The 23,329-nt window shown below is 51.7% G+C and overlaps 3 pseudogenes; 2 read left to right on the forward strand and 1 right to left on the reverse strand.

Moving 5' to 3' along the window:
• Positions 1 to 286: 286 nt before the first annotated feature.
• Positions 287 to 20,591, reverse strand: LOC130266263 (mucolipin-1-like; annotated as a pseudogene).
• Positions 17,370 to 20,071, forward strand: LOC130266265 (zinc finger protein 239-like; annotated as a pseudogene).
• Positions 20,491 to 21,937, forward strand: LOC130266267 (zinc finger protein 239-like; annotated as a pseudogene).
• Positions 21,938 to 23,329: the final 1,392 nt, after the last annotated feature.

Raw genomic sequence — 23,329 nt, forward strand, 5'->3', positions numbered from 1 at the left:
AGGTAGTACTTCCCAAGTAGTGTGGTCTCTTCAGCCGCTCCAGGGACGAGAAGGGAAACACAGTTTTAGCTGTGCTTTTTGTGTAATTTTAAGTGTGCCTCCCTGAGAGTGGTTTTAGTCCCTTCGTAAAAATGTCTGAAGAAGATAAAAATGCTTTTTATGCTTTGCTAGCTAAGTACAAAGCCAGACCCTCCCAAGGGGGAGAAGATTGGGCATACAGTAAATAACTAGTTTAATTTAGAAAATGTGATTGATAGGATACATTCTTTGCACATGAAACAAATTAAACTGGGCAAGAATAGTAAAACCATACTTTGCACAGTTCTAGGTGCTTGTCTCTCAGCAGCTGTGCAAGATCGTTTCAGACGAGTGAGTGAAGAAAAGGCAGTTATAGACTCTTTGCAAGACTTGGTAGAAGCCTTGCAAAAACTATTAGAGCAGGAAACAAATCATGTAAAACTTTACAAAACCAATTAGAGCAAGAAAGAAGCCGCAAGTATTTGTTGCAGCTCTCCCATGCCTCACAGCATGCAGATACACCTAAGGAAACAGAAGAAAAGGAAACATATCATATGAAGCAGATATACTCCCAAAAAGAATTGGTACACATACAAAATGTGGGGAAAATTGCTGCTCTAAATTGAGACCTCTAGTTAAAACAGAATACAGGTACCTGAACGAAGAGATTTTGACCCCCACATAACCTCCAAAGAAATACCATACACTGCTACTGAGTTGGCCAAATTAAAGAAAGAATACTCACGTCTCCCCCAAAATCTGAGACCGAGTATGTTTTTAGAGTTTCACTCACTGGAGGTGATCAAATTAGATTAAGTGAACAAGAAGCCAGTGGATACTGGGGGCCTGGAGTATTCTTAACAACTGGAAATAATCGTGTTTCATGGTCTCTGACACAGCACGCAGCCTATTGGGCTGGGGGACTAGCCCCTAGAAAGAGGCGATCCTCTAGCCATAACTGGCACCCCAGACCAACTCTTAGAAAACATTCATAAAGCTGCCTGTTTGCAAATGATACATGAACGAAAATTGAACCCTGGCTATGAGTCACCAATGCAATTGCCAGTAAAGCCTGAAATTATGACACCTTTAATTAGGGGTCTCCCTGAATCTCTTAAACCAACAGCAATTCTTATTCAAAAGACAATAGCATCTATGGCCCCTATAGACAGACTTGAAAGATTTCTTGGGCGACAACGTTCAAGCAGTGAAACCAGTTCTACTGAAAGCCCTGGCTTTACGCCAACTGTGACTCCTGCCCAACCCTCAAGCACGGATACTGATCATAAAGTTTGGACATGGGGGGAAGTCGCAGAGGAATTGATTAATTATAACAGAAAATATGGGCCAATCAAACTTCCAGAAGATAAGCTTGACAAAACTAGAGGGATCAGACATATTGCCTCCCCTAATGAAAAGCAAGAAAGGGGAAAACCAGTCGACAAAAATCTTACTAGCCGACAGAAACTGTGGTCCTTAGAACTTACAAGGGGAGAGCCACGAGAAGTAATGGATGGCTTGTCGTCCGAAAAATTAGCTAAAATAATTTCCAACTGGTGCTGCCCCAAACCTGTAGTATTAAATACATCCAACTTGCAACCCAGTGCACTCCCTTCACAAGCTTTCAGGAGCAAACCAAAAAAACAAGCCTTGGGCAATAAACCAAAACTTTCCCCATCACAAATACTAGACAATGAGGCATTGCAACCACAACTGGTGCCAGGTAACGAATCACATGAAACACAGTCACTTCTTTCTCAGCCTCAGAAAAATAAAACAAACCAGCCCCAATTAAACTAGAAACTCCGTCCCTAACTTGTGGGCACAGGGATGGAGATTACCTGTTTTTAAGAAAGCTCACAAAAGACCCAAGAACGGGTGACCTGTTGATCACTGCAACAGTTGGGCCCAGACGTGCACTAATAACTTTCATTGTTGACACCGGGGCTCAGATAACTGCTTTAAAAAATCAAGATGCTCAAAAATGTGGGGTTGTCCCTAGCAAAACACGATGCTGTGTCATAAATGCTCTAGGAACTGCAGAGCCTATGAGCATTACTTTAGTAAAACTCACATTGCCTGGGGATCACAGCCCAGTAGTGGTTCAAATGGTTATTGGAGATATCTCAGTTTGCTAGGACTGGATATACTTGCAGGAAAACAATGGGAAGACCCAGACGGTTTTTTGTGGTCCTTTGGAGCTCCTCGCCTTAATATCAGACTGCTCCAAACCGCACCTTCCCTACCATTCAGTAAAATCACTTCTGTAAAACAATACCCTTTGCCCTCTGGAGCTAAGTGTCACGGTGTGACTTGGGTTTGCCAGCTTTAATATATTTAATTTCTTTTAAAGACGGGACCCAGGAGTAGAGACAAGGCAGGCTTACAACTTAGAAAGGTACAAGAAGAAATTTATTAATAACACAAAGAAATATTCAGAATAAGGTCCCTAGATCGTTTCCTTCTCTCCTTCATTCAGCATTTCTTACCAACAAACATACAGAGAGTACTTCAGTCAGTGATACATTCAAATAATCAGTTCAGTTTACTTAAGAGAGAAAAGTTCCTTTTTGGTTTTGGCTTAGGGGGCGTCTTTTACCTTCACAATCCACATCCGCCCGGGAAAAAATATTGCAGATTATGATTTTTCCTCCCATTCTGTCACAGTCCTTTCAGAGCTGTGCAATGGGTTATGTTACATACATGGGGTAGTACTTTTAAAGGCAGGCTGCTGAAAAACAAGATTCTGTTTATCTTCTTCACTATCAAATGTCTCTGTCTCTATTCCAGTCTCAAGACAGAGAGAGTTTCATTCACCGAGGCACAAAAGTCATCTCTTTCTCTATTAAATGTCTCTGTTCACTTTTCAGTCCCAGAACGGAGAGCTCTTATTTTCTCCAAGGCAAAAATAAGGTTCTTCTTTTTAAGCATCCAAACCTCCCTAAGTATATTTTACAGTTTAAAGGAATTTTAGTAAAGTCACCATTCCCTTAGCCCACAAAAAGGTTTTCAGCTACTTATCAGTTCGCATCTTTTCAATCTTTTCCCACTAGGAACTTTATCTTCATTGCGCTGACTTCTGAAGTCTCCAGGCTTTATTCCTTCCCATTCAGGAGAGCTTAGGAAAATCGAAGATCTTATCTAGGCATGAAGAAGTTACAATTGTATCCAGATCGTGAAGAAACAGCATGGGCAGCTGGAGGCCTTTTCTCTCAGAACGAGGAGGGAAGGGGGAAGGGAGAGCATTTGCTGGCTCCCCGATCCCCCCTGCTCGGCCATGCCGCGTGGAGAGGGGAGCTCCGGGCCGTGCGGGGCCATGCGGTCAGGGATGAGGGGGCCGGGACCATGCGGCCGGGTCGGGCCCCCCGCAGAGCCGGGGCCGGGGTCCCAAGCCGGGCCCCCAGCAGAGCCGGGGTGCCGAGCTGGGCCCCCCCTCACCGCGGAGCCGGGGCCGGCCGGACTCCAGGCCAAGCCCAGAGCCGGGCTGCAGCCCCCGGCCGGGGACCACCACCCCCGGAGACCGGAAGCCGAAAGAGCCAAAACAAAGCTGATTTACTGTGATTTGTGAAAGTGAAATAACTTTTCATTGGTTTCCCGAGCTGTCCATCACCAAATCAGCTCTCTGATTGGTGGCAGCAGCTCACAGGGGAAGCTCCCAGAGACGGGAGAGCCCCTCCCACTTCCCAGCTCCAGGGGGCCTGCTCGGAGGTAAATCCACCCCTCCCCCCAAGCGCGTGAAACCAACACACTAAGGAAGGCATTAAGCCAGTGATTCAAGAATTAAAAGATCAAGGAGTAATTATCAATACTCACAGTCCTTTTAATTCTCCAATTTGGCCAGTGAAAAAGCCTAATGGAAAGTGGAGACTGACAATTGATTATCGCCGCCTGAATTCTAACACAGATCCCCTCACAGCAGCAGTTCCAAACGTAGCTGAATTAATAATATCAATTCAAGAAAAGGCTCATACCTTTATGGCTGTGATTGATGTAAAAGACATGTTCTTTATGATACCTATACAACCAGAAAACAGGGATCGCTTTGCTTTCACATGGGAAGGACAACAATACACATTTACTAGGTTACCTCAAGGGTACCGACACTCTCCCACCTTAGCCCACCATGCCTTAGCCCAAGAGCTAGAAACCATACCCAAACCTGACACTGTAGCTGTGTACCAATACATAGATGATGTATTGATAGGAGGAGAAAAAAAAAGAAGTGGGGGATGTGCAACAGAAAATAATTTCCCACCTAGAAAGCCTTGGTTTGCAGATTCCTTCAGAGAAAATACAGAACCCTCACAGGAAGTCAAATTTTTGGGGATTTTCTGGAAGGGTGGAATGACATGTATTCCCCCTGACACTTTAACCTCCTTAGATCAGATTAAAATGCCTGAATCCAGAAAGGAACTCCAACAAGCTTTAGGATTGTTAGTATTTTGGAGAAAACACATTCCAGACTTTTCAATTATTGCTAGGCCTCTCTATAACCTGCTAAGAAAGGGGATGAAATGGGACTGGAGCCCAGCCCAGGAGGAAGCATTACAATTATTGATTTTTGAAGCAACAGCCCATCAGGCCCTAGGCCCTATTCACCCAACAGATCCTTTCCAGGTAGAATGGGGTTTCGCTTCTTCAGGGTTGTCTGTACACATATGGCAGAGAGGGCCTGAAGGCCTAACAAGACCTGTTAGCTTTTACTCCTGCAGCTTTAAAGATGCTGAAAAAAGATACACAATCTGGGAGAAAGGATTGTTTGTTGTTAGCTTCACTCTTATAGAAGTAGAAAAAATCACAAGACAACAGCCAATTGTATTGAGAGGTCCTTTTAAAGTAATTAAAATGGTTACCTCTGGGACCCCTCCTCCAGAAGGGGTTGCTCAGCGGGCCTCTGTGAGAAAATGGTATGCTCAAATAGAACACTACTGTCACATTTTCTCAATCACTGAAGGTGCTGTAAAAAATTTGTCAATACAAGAAACAGAAAACTTGAATAGCAACCAAGAAAAACCAGCTTCAGTAATCAAGGTAGCCCCTCCCTTCTCCCCTGAGCAGACAGCAAATGCTTGGTTTACTGATGCTTCAGCCAAAAGAGAAGGAAAGGTGTGGAAATATAAAGCTGTAGCCTTACACACTTCCTCCGGTGAGCAGATCATTACAGAAGGGGAAGGCAGTGCCCAAATTGGAGAGCTTATAGCTGTGTGGAGTGTTTTCCAAAAGGAAAAGCAAAATACTTCCCTTGTTTATATTTACACTGATTCTTATGCTGTTTTAAAAGGATGTACAGAGTGGTTGACCTTTTGGCAACAGAATGAATGGGAAGTTAATAGGATTCCAGTGTGGCAGAAAGAAAAATGGCAAGACATTTTACAAATTGCAAGTCAGGGAAATTTTGCCGTGGGGTGGGTAGCCTCTCACCAGACAGATGGGAATCCAGCAGGAGAATGGAATAACAGAGCTGATGAATTAGCAAGATCGAGCCCCCTGAAAAGGGAAGAAATTACTGAAGACTGGGAACGGTTGCTGGAGTGGTTACATATAAAGAGACAGCACACAGGTGCAAAAGATTTGTATAAAGAAGCTCATGCTCGAGGTTGGCCTGTTACCAGAGAAATGTGTAAAACTTGTGTATCAGCCTGCGAGCAGTGTCATAAACAGCTGGAGAGACATCCTTTAGAGGATGACCCTTTACACTTGAGAGGAGGAAAAGGCTTATGGGATGCATGGCAGATAGATTATATTGGTCCCTTTAAGAGATCAGGAGGAAAACATTTTGTGTTAGTGGGAGTTGAGATAATGTCAGGGTTAGTACAGGCCGAGGCCTTCAAAAGGGCTACAGGAGAAAATACTGTTAAAGCATTGCAGATATGGTTTGGGACCTTCCCAAAACCACAAGAAATTCAATCCGATAATGGGTCCCACTTTACTGCTAAAGTAGTGCAAGATTGGGCACAAAGTGAAGGAATAAAATGGGTTTTTCACACCCCTTACTACCCCCAAGCCAACGGAATCGTAGAAAGGACCAATGGTCTTCTGAAACAGCTTCTAAAACCACAGGAAGGAAACTGGGATGGACGGTTGCCTAAAGCCGTTCAAGGTGTAAATGAAAGATGGGGGGTGAATGGGTGCCTGAAAATCAATGCTTTTTGCCCCAAAGCCCCAACCACAACTCCTTCATTAAAAGGACCTGATAGTCCTAAAAATACAGCTCATTATCCTGGACAACCTGTCTTAGTAGACCTCCCTATAGTAGGAGAGGTACCACTTGTGCTGAAAACCCCTTTAAATAAATTTGCATGGGTAGCATCCGATGCTGTGGGAAAACAGCACCGGATAAATACCCATTGGATTATTCCATCATTTTAACACCCTGCCACTAGATGGCAGTTTTTACTGTGTTTATAATTGCAGGTGAACTCCGAGAGACACTTCAAATGACATGAAAGCCAGATAACATGTTAACATTAATAATACTCCTCCACATCCTACCATACCTACATGGCCAAAGCCCAGCTGAATGGCCATGGAGCAAAAATAAAGTTTTTCCTCCACTTACACTAATACAAGGCTCTAATATTGCCATCCGATGTGAGTTAATTGTTGGATCTCTTGTTGAACCCATACACAGCTCTGGTATAGGACCTCATGGCCGTGTTTTACACTGTGAGACTCAAAATCAGAATTGTTGGTTGAACCTAACTGATGTGCAACTCTCTCACAAGGTGATATGTGGTGAAAACAATACTAAATACTGGGGAGAATTGGGTATCAACGTTGTAATGCCTACAACATCCACTACCCAACCACCGGTTGTGCTGAAGCCAAAGATTTTTGAAATTGGGCCTTACATAATTAAAAAAACTGGACAACAACAAATATTGTTTAATCCGGCACGGTCCCTGAAACAAGTTGAATTATTAATGCAGAACAACGTTTCGGAAATTCAGCCAAAATGTTCACCATTTTTACAAACTTCGTTTCAGGGGTGGACCACCTGGCTGTGGAAACTGACTCCTTCCAAAAAACGCATGGCAAGAGACATAACCGGTGTTGTGGGAGCAGGATTAGGAATTCTAAATAGCACTGATTCAGAGGTATTAATGAACAAATTGGTTGCCACCACCAGAGACCTGACCAAATTGAAACAACCTCTGCAGTCCTCTTTGACAGCCCTGGGGACGCAACAGTGGTTGTTATCAAATATTTTACCAGATTGGGAAAAGGCAAATGTGAATGATCACAAATTGATAATTGACACTCTTAGTGCTGCTCAAAACAACATCTCCCTAGCCCTCAGCTGTGTCCAGGTGCAGCTTTGGATGCAAACAGTTGTTGCCTCAATTATAAGGGAAGGGGAAGAAGGTATTTTCCCCACTGAAATCCGGACAATAATTTGGGACAATGCTAATGATTTTGAAAGGAAGTTTCAGTCCTGGTGGAATTTGGTAAATTTTACCTACAACCCCAGTACAAATACAGCCACAGCCTTTGTGCTGACAATACGCAACGCTTCAGTGCATTTGATATACCCCATCATTGCATTAGGATTGAATCATGATGGAGCTATTCTCTATCCTTTCGAGCATAGAGAATGGGCCCGTCAAATTGGTAAGAAATGGCAAACTGTTAATTTGGAATCTTGTGTTGTTCGGGAGCAACAGGGTTTCATTTGTGAAAGCAATGCCATTGTGGCCCAAGACATCTGTTTAGACACAGAGCAAAATATCTGTCATTTTGAAATACATCTCGATGAGACTCCTGCAACAGTGCTGGTGTACATAGGTAATGGATGTGCGTGTGTAAGAACTGCTTGTAACTTAGTGTTTGTAGAAAATGTAGCAGTGAATGTAAAGGATCATTCAAATCTTTGTGTTTGTAATTTTACCACAGTTATGGGCTGTGACTTTTCCTATACTGTCCCAGTTATGTCTTATCACCTTTTGCAATCCAATTTTACACTGATTCACCAATTAACACCTGCTCCCATTGGAATGAACATTACTCTGATTAAACAACTGTTGCTTCACCAGGACTTAATTGAAATCTTAGAAAAGATCAAGAAAAATGGACAGAAGACCCTGGTGACTGTTCATCATGATGTGAGAGAGATACATCGGGTTTTAGAAAGGGTAGCAAGGGATGCTGAACACAGGTGGTGGGATACTCTTTTTGGGTGGTCACCTACTGCTACCGGCATCCTAAACAAAGTGTGTCACCCCATTGTTGTGCTTTTAATTTTGGTTTTGATCGGTTTTGTTTTGTCAGCCATTCTATACATCCTGAATTGGAGAACAGTAAAACGGTTGACACAATTAGCATCAACAATGGAAGCACATAATCTGATCATTACTCCATCTGCTAAAGATACCCCTAAAGTTATTGACACCAGACAAATTAAGCGAGCAGTAGAAGTTAAGCCTGTAATAGCAGATCGATTAGAATTGTTTGTTTCTTCTTATGATTGGTATTATTATTATTATTAGTTTTAATTATGTTTAGAAACATATTATAATCAATATTGATTTGCTTTAATATTATTTGGAAGTTATTTTATTGATTGATTTGCTTTAATAATTGTTTGAAAGTTATTTTATTGATTAATTTTGATTGTTTGAAAGTTTTCAACTAATATGATCGTAATTTGTTTGAAAAATTGTTTTTCAATTTGTCATGATTCTGATTTGTTTGAAAAATTGTTTTTCCAATTTGTTATGAAAAATTGTTTTTCAATCAATTTCTTGTGATTATTTTGATTTATTATCTTTGTGTCTATTTCTTTCCTTTTCCTTTCCTCTTTCCCTCTCTCTCTCTGATCCCTGATTTTTCTGTCCCTGTTTTCCGGGATATGCTACCAATGACGGGTCCTGAAGATGCTACATCGTCACAGCATCACACTGCTGGAGTTCCTCAGCGACGCTCCTTGGTCACGGGGTGGTGTAAGAGTCCATCTAAGAGCCTCTCGTTTGTTCTGCCCAACGACCCTCGCCTGAGGCCTAAAGAACTGCAGTTTAAAGGCGATGGCCAGGGAAGAGAAGAATGCCAAGTGACTGTTCTCAGTTGGTGCCCATCCCAACCAGGGCCGATCTGCTCCCTCAGGTGTGAGAACAATGGACTGGTCATGGTGGGTTACTCTTACGCAGGCTACTTGCTGCAGGACTGATCACAAGGACTGATGGTGTGCCTGGAGCTGCCATGATGCACTGCTCCTACGCAGGCCACTTGCGCAGCGTCCTGTTTCCACCTGCTTCTTGGAGCAACGATCTCCACATACAATAGTCCATAAATCTTCCCCCCTTTTGGCCAGTCACCCGACGCCTTGGAAAAGACTATAAAACATACCTTCAAACTGAAGACCCCTGAGATCTCCCCGGACGGCAATGGACCTCGGCTGCTTCCACGAAGATCGTCTGCCCGTCTTGGTAGCTATAATCCCAACCCCTTTTCTCTCTCTCTGTCTCTGTCTCTCTCTCTCTCTGTCCCTCTATCGCATTTTGTTGGCACTAAATAAAAGTGCATCTTTTGCAAAAGTAAACTGGTTTTGTCCCCTGTTGTGTCTTTTGCGCTTTGAGATCCCTAAAAGAACCTATCAGGACTCCGCATGTGGTGTGGACCCTGACAGCCACGCGCAGGGTGACGATCAAAATCTGGGGGGAAAATGGGAGAAATGGGGAAAATGAAAAATGGGGAAATGGGAAAAATGGGGAAAATGGGAAAAATGAAAAATAGGGATTAGCCACACGCAGGGTGACGATCAGGATCTGGGGAGAAAAACGGGGAAAATGGGAAAAATGAAAAATGGGAAAAATGGGAAAAATGAAAAATGGGGACTAGCCACGTGCAGGGTGACGATCAGGATTTGGGGAGAAATATGGGGAAAATGAAAAATGGGAAAAAATGAAAAATGGGAAAAATGGGAAAAAATGAATTAGCCACGTGCAGTGGGGATTTGGGGTGGGAAAATGGGAATTGTCCCCAACCCCAAGCATCACAAAGAGGATTTTTGGGCATGAAAAATGGGATTTAACCCTGAACCCTGTCACTGTCCCTGTCCCCACAGGTGACACTGCTGTCCCTGTCACTCACGTCATACTTCTGGAAGAAGGTCAGGTACTGGATGACCCCGACCCACACCAGCAGCGTCGATGTCCCCAGCAGGATGCTGCACACGTCATACCCCGAGAAATTCTGTGGGGACATGCAGACAGTGCCACCACCGTGTCCCCAGGGCTGTCCCCAACCCCAGTGCCATGCTGGGGACACAGGGACAGTGCCACCACCGTGTCCCCAGGGCTGTCCCCACCCCCAGTGCCATGCTAGGGACACCGGGACAGTGCCACCACCGTGTCCCCAGGGCTCTCCCCACCCCCAGCCCAGGCTGGGGACACTGGGGCTTCCAGGTGGCACTTGGGGGAGGGGCTGTGGGGACACTCAGGACGTTGTCACAAGGGCAGTGCCAGCGCCCAGGGGTGGCAATGTCCCTTCCCATTGTCCCCAGGGTGGTGGCAGTGTCCCAGGGCAATGTCACTGTCCTCAGGGTTATAGCAGTGCCCCCAGGGTGGTGGCAGTGTCCCAGGGCAGTGGCAGTGTCCCCAGGGTGGTGGCAGTGTCCCCTCCTGCTGTCCCCAGGGCAGTGTCAGTGTCCCCAAGGTGGTGGCAGTGTTCCCAGGGCAGTGACAATGTCCCCTCTCACTGTCCCCAGGGTGGTGGCAGTGTCCCTAAGGTGGTGGCAGTGTCCTAGGGCAGTGTCACTGTCCCCACGGTGGTGGCAATGTCCCCTGCCGCTGTCCCCAGGGCAGTGTCACTGTCCCCAAGGTGGTGGCAGTGTCCCAGGGCAGTGTCAGTATCCCCAGGGTGGTAGCAGTGTCCCCTCCTGCTGTCCCCAGGGCAGTGTCGCTGTCCCCAGGGCAGTGTCAGTGTCCCCAGGGTGGTGGCACTGTCCCCATGGTGACCTTGGCCTTGATGCTGATCTTGAGCACAGTGCCCAGCACGGTGAGGACGTCGCTGGTGACGAGCAGCAGGTACCAACCATTGAGGAACTATAGCCGGTCTGACAGGGACAGGGACAGCGTGCGGTGACAGCGCAGGAACCGCGAGAAATCCTGGGGACATTGTCACTGTCACTGTCACCTCACAGGGACAGGAACAGCACAGGAACCACGAGAAATCCTGGGCACATTGTCACTGTCACCATCACTTTCACTGTCATTGTCACCTGACAGGAACAGGGACAGCGCGCGGTGACAGCACAGGAACTGTGAGCAATCCTGGGGACATTGTCACTGTCACTGTCACCTCACAGGGACAGCGCAGGAACCACGAGAAATCCTGGGGACATTGTCACTGTCACTGTCATTGTCACCTCACAGGGACAGGGACAGCGCAGGAACCATGAGAAATCTTGGGGACATTGTCACTGTCACTGCCATTGTCATTGTCACTGTCACCTCACAGGGACAGGGACAGCGCAGGAACCGCGAGAAATCCTGGGGACATTGTCACTGTCACTGTCATTGTCATTGTCACCTCACAGAGACGGGGATATCAACCCCATTCCACAAACCTTATAAATCCCCTTAACCCCAAACACCCCAAACTCCCCAAATCAGCAAATCCCCCAAACCCCATAAACCCCCCAAATCCCATCAATCCCAAAAACCCCAAAAACTCCATTCCTGAAACCCCGTAAAGCCCCTCAACCCCAAAACTCCCCAAATTCCCCAAAACCCATAAATCCCATAAATCCCATAAACCCCCCAAACCCCCCAAATCCCATAAATCCCCCAAATCCCCCAAACCTCATAAATGCCCCAAATCCCATAAACCCCCCAAACCCCCCAAATCCCATAAATCCCTTAAATCCCCCAAACCACATAAATCCCCCAAATCCCCCAAACCTCATAAATCCCCCAAATCCCATAAAACCCCCAAACCCCCCAAATCCCATAAATCCCAATCCCCCGAAGCCCAGGCCCTGCTCACCCTCTGCAGGAGGAGGCCGTGGGCGATGGAGCACGCGCAGAGCACCAGGGACAGCGAGCACACGGCTGTCACCAGGATGTTGAAGGACAGGCACAGGGAACTGTCACCTGTGGGGACACCCGGGGTCAGTGTCACACCCAGGGTCACTGTGACCCATCTAGGGGTCACTGTCACCCATTGTCACCCACTGTCACCTCCCGGGGTCACTGTCATCTCCCAGGGTCACTGTCACCCTTTGTCACCCGTTGTCACATGTCGTCACCTCTGCCCAGCAGCGCGGGGTGGTGGCACTCCCATTGTCACCCATTGTCACTCTCTGTCACCCGCTATCACCTCTGCCCGGCAGCGCGGGGTGGTGGCACTCCCACTGTCACCCCCACAGCCCATTGTCACTCATTGTCACCTGCTGTCACCCTGTGTCACCTCTGCCCGGCAGCGCGGGGTGGTGGCACTCCCACTGTCACCCCCACAGCCCATTGTCACTCATTGTCACCTGCTGTCACCCTGTGTCACCTCTGCCCGGCAGCGTGGGGTGGTGGCACTCCTGGATGGCAGTGTGGGTGTCCAGCTGGATCTGCACTCACCCGCAGTGGGCACGGTTGTCAAAGGTGACCTGGGGACAGGGGGTGGCACTGTCACCGTCACTGTGTCACTGTGTCACTGTCACTGTGATTGTCATTGTCAGTGTGTCACTGTATTATCATCCTCATTGTCACTGTGTCACTGTGCCACTGTCATTGTGTCACAGCCACAGTCACTGTGCTACTACCATTATCACAGTCGTTGTCACCGTCACTGCCACTGTGTCACTGTCACCATCACTATCACTGGGTCACTGTTACTGTGTCACTGTCACCTTCACTGTCACCATGATTGTCATTGTCACTCGTGGCTGCCCCCCAGAGCCCACAAAGGGACAGAGGGACAGGGGGACAATGGGACACTCAGGGGACACTTTGAGGTATTTGGGGACACCCAGGGAACACCCAGGGGACACTTGGGGACACTGACAGTGACACTGAAGGTGTAGCAGTCGGGGATTTCGTGGTTCAGCAGTGTTTGGATGTTGATGACCTTGAGCTGGAACTCCACGGTGACATTGATCAGCCTGAGGGGACACAAAACACCCTGGGAGGCCCCAAAATCCCATAAAAATTCCAAAATCCCCCAAAACAGGAAAAATTACATCCCAAAAAAACAACCCCAAAAATCTTCCCAAACTGCCCCAAAAATCTTCCCAAAAAGGAAAAAATTCCACCTCAAAACTCCCTGAAAAAAACCCTGAAATCCCCCAAAAAAGGCAAAATTTCAGCTCAAAATAAAAAAAAAAAAAAAAAAAAAACCACCCTGAAATCCTCCCACAAAAAAGGAAAAATTCCACCTCAAAATTCTCCCAGAAAACCCCAAAATCCCTGAAAATCCCAAAAAGCGGAAAATTCCACCTCAAAATCCCACTCCCCACAAAAAAAAACAATGAAAAAGGGAAAATTCCTCCCAAAAACTCCTGGGAAAGGGAAAATTCCACCCCAAAATCCCCTAAAAACTCCTGGGAAAGGGAAAATTCCACCCCAAAATCCCACACAAGTATTTAGGAAATGGGACCCCAGAATCCCCCATGGGGATTTTTGGGATAGGGAAATCCCTGGTGAGATTTTGGGGTTTTTTGGGATTTACCTGTGGAACTGGAAGGTGAAGTTGCCGGTGCCATCCAGCATGGGGGGTTTGGGGTCCCCAGGCTGCACCTCCAGTCACTCTGTGGGGTGGGGATTGGAGTCAGCCCTGGGACTCCTCAAATCCCAAATCCCAACCCCCAAATCCCAAATTCCAACCCCCAAATCCCAAACCCTAACCCCAATCCCAAATCCTAAATCCAAATCCAAATCCCAACTCCCAACTCCCATCCCCAAATCCCAACCCTCAAACCCTGAATCCCAACCCCAAACGCCAAACTCCACACCCCAACCCCCAAACCCAAACCCCAAACCCAAACCCCAAAGCCCAAATCCCAAACCCCAACCCCAAACACCAAACCCCAAACCCAAACCCCACCCCAGCCCTGCACCGCTGGCGATGCCGGGGTCGATGTCGAAGGTGTCGTTGCCGGGGTCGATGTCCCCCCTGCGGAAGAAGCGCTGGCACAGCCACAGCCAGGGGCCACCACCAGTGCCACCACCAAGGCCACCACTGGTGCCACTACCAGTGCCACCACCAAGGCCACCACTGGAGCCACCACCAGTGTCACCATCGGGGCCACCACCAGTGCCACCACCAGTGTCACCATCGGGGCCACCACCGGTGCCACCATCAGGGCCACCATAGGCATAGCGGCCCAGGGTCTTGTTGGGGACAGCCAGGTACTGTGGGGACAGGGACATGGAGATGGAGGTGGCACTGGGGCATCTCGGTGTCCCCAAACCACCCCAGTGTCCCCAAACCACCTCAGTGTCCCCAAAATATCTCTGTGTCCCCAAAATGTGGTGGCCCAGAGTCTTGTTGGGGACAGGGACACAGGACTAGGAGTGGCACTGGGGCATCTCGGTGTCCCCAAACCACCTCAGTCTCCCCAGTGTCCCCAAAGTCTCCCTGGTGTCCCCAGTCGTCCTGATGTCCCTGTACCACCTTTTCAAGGACAAAGGCCAGGTGCTACAGAACGTCCTGATGTCCCCAAATCCCCTGATGTCCCCAAACCCCTCCCAATGTCCCCAAACCCCTTCCGATGTCCCAAACCCCTCCAGGTGTCCCCAGCCCCTACCAGTGTCCCAAACCCCTCCAGGTGTCCCCAGCCCCTCCCAGTGTCTCCGTGCCACCTTCTCGATGACAAAGGCCAGGTGTTCCACCAGGTCCCCATGGGTGTAGATGGCCTGGGTGTCATCGGCGCCGTCCTCGTAGCCCTTGAGGAACAGGTGCTTGAAGGCCACCGTGTTGTCCTCCTTGAAGGCCACCACCAGCTGGTTGCTGAGCCCAAACAGGATCAGCTGGGGACAAAGGCCACCACCTCTGTTACCATCTGTCCCACCAAGGTGACACCGTCATGTTTCATCCCAAAACGGTGTCACCTATCCTTGGGGACAAAGGCCATCGCTGCCGTCAGTCCCTGTCCCACCATGGTGACACTGCTGTGCTTTGTCCCAGGACACTCCAGCGTCCCTTCCCAGTGACCCCACGTCCCTGTGCCCCCTCCTCGCTGTCCCTGATGTCCCCATGTCCCCATTTCAGTGTCCCCATGTCCCTGTGCCCCCCTCCCCAGTGTCCCGAGCACCTCATCCCCAATGTCCCCTCCTTGATATCCCTGTGACTCCTCCTCACTGTTCCCGCTGTCCCTGATGTCCCCATGTCCCCTTTCCAGTGTCCCCATGTCCCTGTGCCCTCTCCACGCTGTCCCAGCCCCTCGTGCCGCTGTCCCCATCTCCGCTGTCCCCGCTGTCCCATACCTCCTGTCTCACCCCTGCCGTCCCCACTGTCCCATCCCCGCTGTCCCCATGTCCCATCCCCACTGTCCCATCCTTCTGCCACATCCCTGCAGGCCCCACTCTCCCATCCCGCTGTCCCACCCCTGCCGTCCCCACTGTCCCATCCCTGCTGTCCCCCCGTCCCATCCCCACTGTCCCCATTGTCCCACCCCACTGTCCCATCCCGCTGTCCCCATTGTGCCATCCCCGCTGTCCCACGCCGCTGTCCCCGCCGTCCCCCCCGCTGTCACCTGCACGGTGACGAGCACGATCTTGGCGAGCTGCAGCGCGAGTTTCACGGGCCGCCTGCCGCGGGCGCGGTACTTGTCGCAGGGGCTCATGAAGAAATACTTGAGGCGCCGCCGCAGCTCCTCCTCCTCCTGCTCCTCTGGTACCGGGACCGGATCCGGGCCCGCCGGGGCCGTGCCGTACCCGGGCCCGCGGCTCAGCAGCCGCTCGGTCTCTGCGGACATCACCGGTGTCACCCCCCTGCTCGGTGTCACCGCTGTCCTGCTGTCCCCAACACACCCGGAACCGAGCACAGTGACCCCTGTACCCGTCAAACACCCCGGCACCGGTGTCCCCCCGCCCAGGTGTCACCTCCTCCCGCCCGGCTGCCGGTAACGCGCGTCCCCGTCTGCCATTAATGCGGGCCCCCGTCCCATTATCGGTACTTGTCCCCATTCCCTGTCCCTGTCCCCAGTCACGGTCCCTGTCTCCATTCCCGGTCCGTGTCCCCTCTCACCGGGCGCCGCCGCCATCGCTCCGTTCCCTTCACGGCGCTCACGTGACCGCGGCAACCCCGCGCCGCTCCCGCCCACCAATCTCAGCGCGCGATCGCTTCCTGATTTGCATAACCACGCCCTCTGGCCCCGACCTTCCCTCCCAGCGCTCCCAGTAAGAGCGGCACTGGCAGGGAAAGCGCTCCCAGTTCCTGCCCGGGGCTCTCAGCATCGCTGCCGCTACTCTCGCTGTCATTCCCAGCGCTCCCAGTATCACTCGCAGCGCCGCGCGGGTCGCAGCCACTCCGACACCGTCCACGCCAGAGCGCGGCTGCTTTTGGGTGTCGGCACCTGCCCGGGCCGGGCTGGGAGCGGAGGAGGAGCGGGAGGAAGAGGAGGAGCGGGAAGAGGAGGAAGAGCAGCAGCGGGAGGAAGAGGAGGGACACGGGAGGAGCGGCAGGAAGAGGAGGAGCGATTTTGGAACCACGCGCTTCTGCCGCCCGCCCGCACAGAGCGCAGCTTCCCCCGGGTGCGGCAGCATCGCCCCCCAAAAACCCGCAGGTGAGCAGGGAGGGGGAGCTCGCCCCAAATCCATCGTGGGGGGGCTCCGGGAGGGTTTTATTTTGCGCTTCAGGGGATGTTCGGAGGTTGTCGGAGCCCAAAGTCGAGCCGGAAATGGCCCTGGCGGGATCTTGGCGGTGCCGCGTGGCGATCGCCCGGTACCGACGGGGAGGGGGCGATATCGGCTCTGGGGATCCCCGGCAGAGCCGGGGGGAAGGCGGGAGCCCCGGAGCGGGGAGAGCGCCCAGGGGCGATCCCGGAGCCGGGGGACCCCCGGCAGCCTGGAGGGGTGCGGGAGCTCGGTGCTGAGCGGGCTCCGGGCCCCCGAGGCTGAAAGGGGCGCTGACTTCTCCAGCTGCCCTCGAGTAGCGCCATCATCAAACCCAACGCGCTCGGCCCTTGTTTCTCCCCCAAACCAGGATTTCCAAAACCTTGGATGCATTGAGGAGGAGGAAGAGGAAGATGTCCCAGGAGCCGCAGGCAGGTGAGGAAGAAGTCAGTGCCCCTTTCCCCCTGTGTCCTGATCCATCTCCCAGCCCAGCACGGCCCCGGCTGCAGCACAGCCCTGGGGTGATCTCTTGCCCTTCCCTCTGGCAAATCCCATCGTGTCCTTGTCCTTCCTCCCCCAGACAAGGAGCTGAGCACGGACAGCAGGGAGGACAAATCCCCGCGGCACAGCCCCGGGCAAGAGGCCGTTTGCAGCGGCTCCACGGCGCAGGAATGCAACGGGGAGGAAAAGCCCCGCAGATCCCGCAGCAGGAGGGGCTGCAAACGCACAGCCCGGGGATCCCAGAGGAAAGAGCCAGCCCGGGCCGGGGAGGCGGCCGGAGCTCGGAGCTGGGGCTGCGTGAGCAGCTTCACCATGGGGAGAAGCCCCACAAGTGCTCGGAATGTGGGAAGAGCTACAGGTGGAGATGGGAACTGACCAAAAACCAGAGAATCCACACAGGGGAATGGCCCTACGAGTGTGAGGAGTGTGTGGGAAGAGATTCAGCCGGAGCTCAAACCTGAGTCGGCACCGGAGGATCCACACTGGGGAGAGGCCCTACGAGTGTGATAAATGCAGAAAAAGTTTTCACACCAGCTCCAAGCTCCTCGAGCACTATCGCACTCACAAGGATGAGAGGCCTTATGAGTGTTCTGAATGTGGGAAGGGCTTCAAGATCAACTCACACCTTGCCAGGCACCGGCACACCCACACTGGGGAGAGACCCTACGAGTGTGATAAATGCAGGAAGAGGTTTCAGACCAGCTCCAGTCTTCTAAGGCACTACCGCATTCACCGGGATGAGAGGCCTTATGAGTGTCCTGACTGTGGGAAGGGATTTAAGGACAGCTCCACCCTCGTCCAGCATCGGCGCATCCACACCGGGGAGAGACCCTATGAGTGTCCTGAGTGTGGGAAGAGCTTCTCACAGAGCTCTCACTTGACCAGACACCACCGGAGTCTCCACTGAGAGAAGCCCTGTGAGTGCCCCGAGTGCGGGAAGAGCTTCGTGCGCTGCTCCAGCTCCATCCCCCAGGGCAGGATCCGCGCTGGATGATCCCCAGTGACCCTCGGTGGGCAGAGCCCCGCTGAGCTCTGGTGCTGCTGATCCGTGTTGGGAAGACACCTGGCTGGGGGCTCCACATCCTCCTGCCTCCCATCCCAGTCCAATTCCCATTCCCGCTCTCCTTCCCTCTCCCTGTCCCGTATTCTCTGCCCGGTTGTCGTTCCCATATTCCCAGTCCCATATTCCCTGTGTGTTGGGAAGGATAAGGATTTGACAGGAAGCTCTCACAGATATGTACATACAACATTTCCATTTCTGTATTTCCAGTGGGGTTCCCATATTCCAATTTTCAATCCCTATCCCATCTTCTAAATCCCCATTCCATATTCTCTCCCCAATTGCTATTTCCTTATTCTGTGTCCCATTCCCATGTTCCTTTTTCCATTCCCGATCCCATCTCCCAATCCCCATTCCCAGTTGTTGCAATGTGTGACACAGAAGAATCTCTCAGTCCCTCCGAGAGAGAACAGAATGCAAGAATTAAAAACCTTTTGAGAAATGAAACTACATTATGCCACGCAGGCATGAAATACAGGTCCGTGCTTTTGTTTCTAAGTAGAAATATTAGTTTGCAAAGATACAAAGTAGAAGTATAGATCTTTGTCTGAAATAAGTAACAATATGTTTAAAATGCCTTAAAAGGAAAGGCTTTAGAATCTGGTGTGAAAAATAACCTGCAGTGAGAGCTCAAAACCAGAGCTCTAGAGAGAATAAAAATACAGTAAGAAATTTTCCTGTATTCTTCAGATAGAACAAACACCACCTGTGCACAAGTTAGATGTAAACATTTGTATTACCGAACCAGAATTCTAATAGGTTTAGGAGAAATGCTTCAGGTTCCTGTTTTTTGATCATTGGGAAATTTGTCAATAAAAATCCGTGTATTGGAGCCAGAGCTCTCCCTCCTCTCTCGTCGCTCTCCCTTCCTCCCCCACCATCATCATCAACACTACCAGCACGGGAGAGAAGAAGAAGAGGAAGATGAAGAAGAAAAGAACAGGAGAAGAAAGGCCAGGGAGCATCTGCCTCTGGAGACTCTGCAGCAGGCCGCAGCTTGGACCTCTTGCAGCAGAGAGCTGCTCCTGCTTCCATCGGGACTTTGAGGCAGAGATTGAACAGGGACTGGAGAGCCTTGGGCTCTTTGCCTTTGGAGCCTGATGTGCCTTTACAAGAAACAACTTTACGGCAGCTGCTCTGCTCTTGGAAGATCTAAAACCACAACCAATCCCCACAGCCGGTCCCGGTCCCTGTCCCCATACCCATTCCCTGTCCCCATTCCCGGTCCCTGTCCCCAGTTCCGGTTCTGCTCCTCGTCCCTGTCCCATATTCTGGCTCTGGGTCCTGTAGTCCCAGTCCCCGTTCCAATTCCATGTCCGGAATTACTGCACTCAGTTCTCATTCCCTGCCCAGTCCCAATCCCGGTCCCCGTCCCCATTCCTGCTCCCTGTCCAGTATTCCCGGCCCCATTCTCAGTATTGGTGACAATCCCCAAATCCCGGTCCCTTTCCCATTCTCTCTCCCCATTCCAGTTTCCAGTGCCGGTTCTCGGTGCCCGTTCTCCGTTCCTCACCCGTATTCCCGGTCCCATTAAAGGTCTCAGTCCCATAATCCCGATCCCTGTCCCTGTTCCAGCTCCCAAATTCCCGATCTCCGTCCCCATTCCCGTTCCCTGTCCCCATTCCCGGTCCCCGACCCCATTGCCGGTCCCTATCCCCACTCCCTGTCCCCATTGCCATTCCGGTTCCTTGTCCTTATTCCGGTTCCCTGTCCCCATTCCCGCTCCCTTTCCCCTCACCGGACGCCGCCGCCATCGCTCCGTTCCCCTCACGGCGCTCACGTGACCGCGACAACCCCGCGCCGCTCCCGCCCACCAATCCCAGCGCGCGGTCGCTCCCTGATTTGCATAACCACGCCCTCTGGCCCCGCCCACCGCCAGCTCCGCTCATGGCCGGGCGCTCTTTGCTCCCAGTTCCCTCCCAGCGCTCCCAGTAAGAGCGGCACTGGCAGGGAAAGCGCTCCCAGTTCCTGCCCGGGGCTCTCAGCATCGCTGCCGCTGCTCTCGCTGTCATTCCCAGCGCTCCCAGTATCACTCGCAGCGCCGCGCGGGTCGCAGCCGCTCCGACACCGCCCGGGGCAGAGCGCGGCTGCTTTTGGGTGTCGGCACCTGCCCGGGCCGGGCTGGGAGCGGAGGAGGAGCGGGAGGAAGAGCAGCAGCGGGAAGAGGAGCGATTTTGGAAGTAGGCGCTTCTGCCGCCCGTCCGCACAGAGCGCATCTTGCCCCGGGTGCGGCAGCATCGCCCCCCAAAAACCCGCAGGTGAGCAGGGAGGGGGAGCTCGAGCCAAATCCATCGTGGGGGGCTCCGCGAGGGTTTAATTTTGCGCTTCAGGGGATGTTCGGAGGTTGCCGGAGTCCAAAGCCGAGGCGGGAATGGCCCTGGCGGGATCTTGGCGGCTGCCGCGTGGCGATCGCCCGGTACCGACGGGGAGGGGGCGATTTAGGCTCTGGGGATCCTCGGCAGAGCCGGGGGGGAAGGCGGGAGCCCCGGAGCGGGGAGAGCGCCCAGGGGCGATCCCGGAGCCGGGGGACCCCCGGCAGCCTGGAGGGGTGCGGGAGCTCGGTGCTGAGCGGGCTCCGGGCCCCCGAGGCTGAAAGGGGCGCTGACTTCTCCAGCTGCCCTCGGGCAGCGCCACCATCAAACCCAGCGCGCTCATCCTTTGTTTTCCCCCAAACCAGGATTTCGTAAAGCTCGGCAGCGAGGAGGAGGAGAAGGAGGCCATGAGGACGAGGTCAATGGCCCAGGAGCCGCAGGCAGGTGAGGAGGAAGTCAGTGCCCCTTTCCCCCTGTGTCCTGATCCATCTCCCAGCCCAGCACGGCCCCGCCTGCAGCACAGCCCTGGGGGGATCTCCTTGCCCTTCCCTGTGGCACGGAGGCAAATCCCATCGTGTCCTTGTCCTTCCTCCCCCAGACAAGGAGCTGAGCACGGACAGCAGGGAGGACAAATCCCCGCGGCACAGCCTCCGGCAAGAGGCCGTTTGCAGTGGCTCCACGGCGCAGGAATGCAACGGGGAGGAAAAGCCCCGCAGATCCCGCAGCAGGAGGGGCTGCAAACGCACAGCCCGGGGATCCCAGCAGGAAAGAGCCAGCCCGGGCCGGGGAGGCGGCCGGAGCTCGGAGCTGGGGCTGCGTGAGCAGCTTCACTGTGGGGAGAAGCCCCACAAGTGCTCGGAATGTGGGAAGGGATTCAGGTGGATATGGGAACTGACCAAACACCAGAGAGTCCACACGGGGGAACGGCCCTACGAGTGTGGAGAGTGTGGGAAGAGATCCAGCCAGAGCTCACACCTGAGTCTACACCAGAGGAGCCACACTGGGGAGAGACCCTACGAGTGTGATAAATGCAGAAAAAGGTTTCAGACCAGATCCAGTTTCCTCCAGCACTATCGCACTCACAAGGATGAGAGGCCTTATGAGTGTCCTGACTGTGGGAAGGGATTTAAGCACAGCTCCACCCTTGTCCAGCATTGGCGCATCCACACCGGGGAGAGACCCTATGAGTGTCCTGAGTGTGGGAAGAGCTTCTCACAGAGCTCTCACTTGACCAGACAGACCGGAGTCTCCACTGAGAGAAGCCCTGTGAGTGCCCCGAGTGTGGGAAGAGCTTCGTGCGCTGCTCCAGCTCCATCCCCCAGGGCAGGATCCGCGCTGGATGATTCCCAGTGACCCCCGGTGGGCAGAGCCCCGCTGAGCTCTGGTGCTGCTGATCCGTGTTGGGAAGACACTTGGCTGGGGGCTCCACATCCTCCTGCCTCCCATCCCAGTCCAATTCCCATTCCTGCTCTCCTTCACTCTCCCTGTCCCGTATTCCTTGCCCGGTTGTCGTTCCCATATTCCCAGTCCCATATTCCCTGTGTGTTGGGAAGGATAAGGATTTGAAAGGAAGCTCTCACAGATATGTATGTAGAACATTTACATTTCCTATTCCCAATCCCATTCCCATATTCAAATTTCAATTCCCTGTCCCATCTTCTAAATCCCCATCCCATAATCTCTCTCCAATTGCTATTTCCATATTCCCTGTCCCATTCCCGTGTTCCCATTCCGTGTTCCTCTTTCCATTCCCGATCCCATCTCCCAGTCCCCATTCCCAGTAGTTGTAATGTGTGACACAGAAGCATCTCTCAGTCCCTTTGAGAGAGTGCAGAATGCCAAATTCAAATTAAAAAACTTCCAAGAAATAAAATACATTAAGCCAGGGCAATATGAAATCGAGGTCGGAGCTTTAGTTTAGGTAAGTGGAAATATTAAGTTGCATCGACATGAATTAAAAATATAAATCTTAGTTTGAAGTATGTCGAAATACATCTTAAGTGCCTCAAAAAGTAAAAGTCTTAGAGTGTGGTGCTAAAAACAAGCTGCATTGAGAGCTTAAAACCACAGTTCTAGACAGACTAAAAATAGAGTTAAAATAGTTTTTATATTTCTCAGAGAGAAAACAATGGTGATGTGCACAAGTTAGATATAAGTTTTGGAGTGGACAACCAGAATTCTCATAGGTTTAGGAGACATGCTTCAGGTTCCTGTTTTTTGATCATTGGAAATTTTGTCAATAAAAATCCGTGTCTTGGAGCCAGAGCTCTCTCTCCCTCCTCTCTTGTCGCTCTCCCTTCCTCCCCCACCACCATCATCACCACTTACCAGCACGGGAGAGAAGAAGAAGAGGAAGATGAAGAAGAAAAGAACAGGAGAAGAAAGGCCAGGGAGCATCTGCCTCTGGAGACTCTGCAGCAGGCCGCAGCTTGGACCTCTTGCAGCAGAGAGCTGCTCCTGCTTCCATCGGGACTTTGAGGCAGAGATTGAACAGGGACTGGAGAGCCTTGGGCTCTTTGCCTTTGGAGCCTGACGTGCCTTTCCCAGTGTCCTGGGTCAGTGTTTTGACTGAATTCTTACTTTGCCCCCCTTGGCCATGAAGCTGTCTGCTCCCGGGGGAGGGGCCGCCTGGGCTCGACTCTGTGGACTGGCCTTGGTTTTTTTTTCCGCTTTTG

Source organism: Oenanthe melanoleuca, unplaced genomic scaffold, assembly GCF_029582105.1.
Source record: "Oenanthe melanoleuca isolate GR-GAL-2019-014 unplaced genomic scaffold, OMel1.0 S006, whole genome shotgun sequence".
NCBI classification, from domain to species: domain Eukaryota; kingdom Metazoa; phylum Chordata; class Aves; order Passeriformes; family Muscicapidae; genus Oenanthe; species Oenanthe melanoleuca.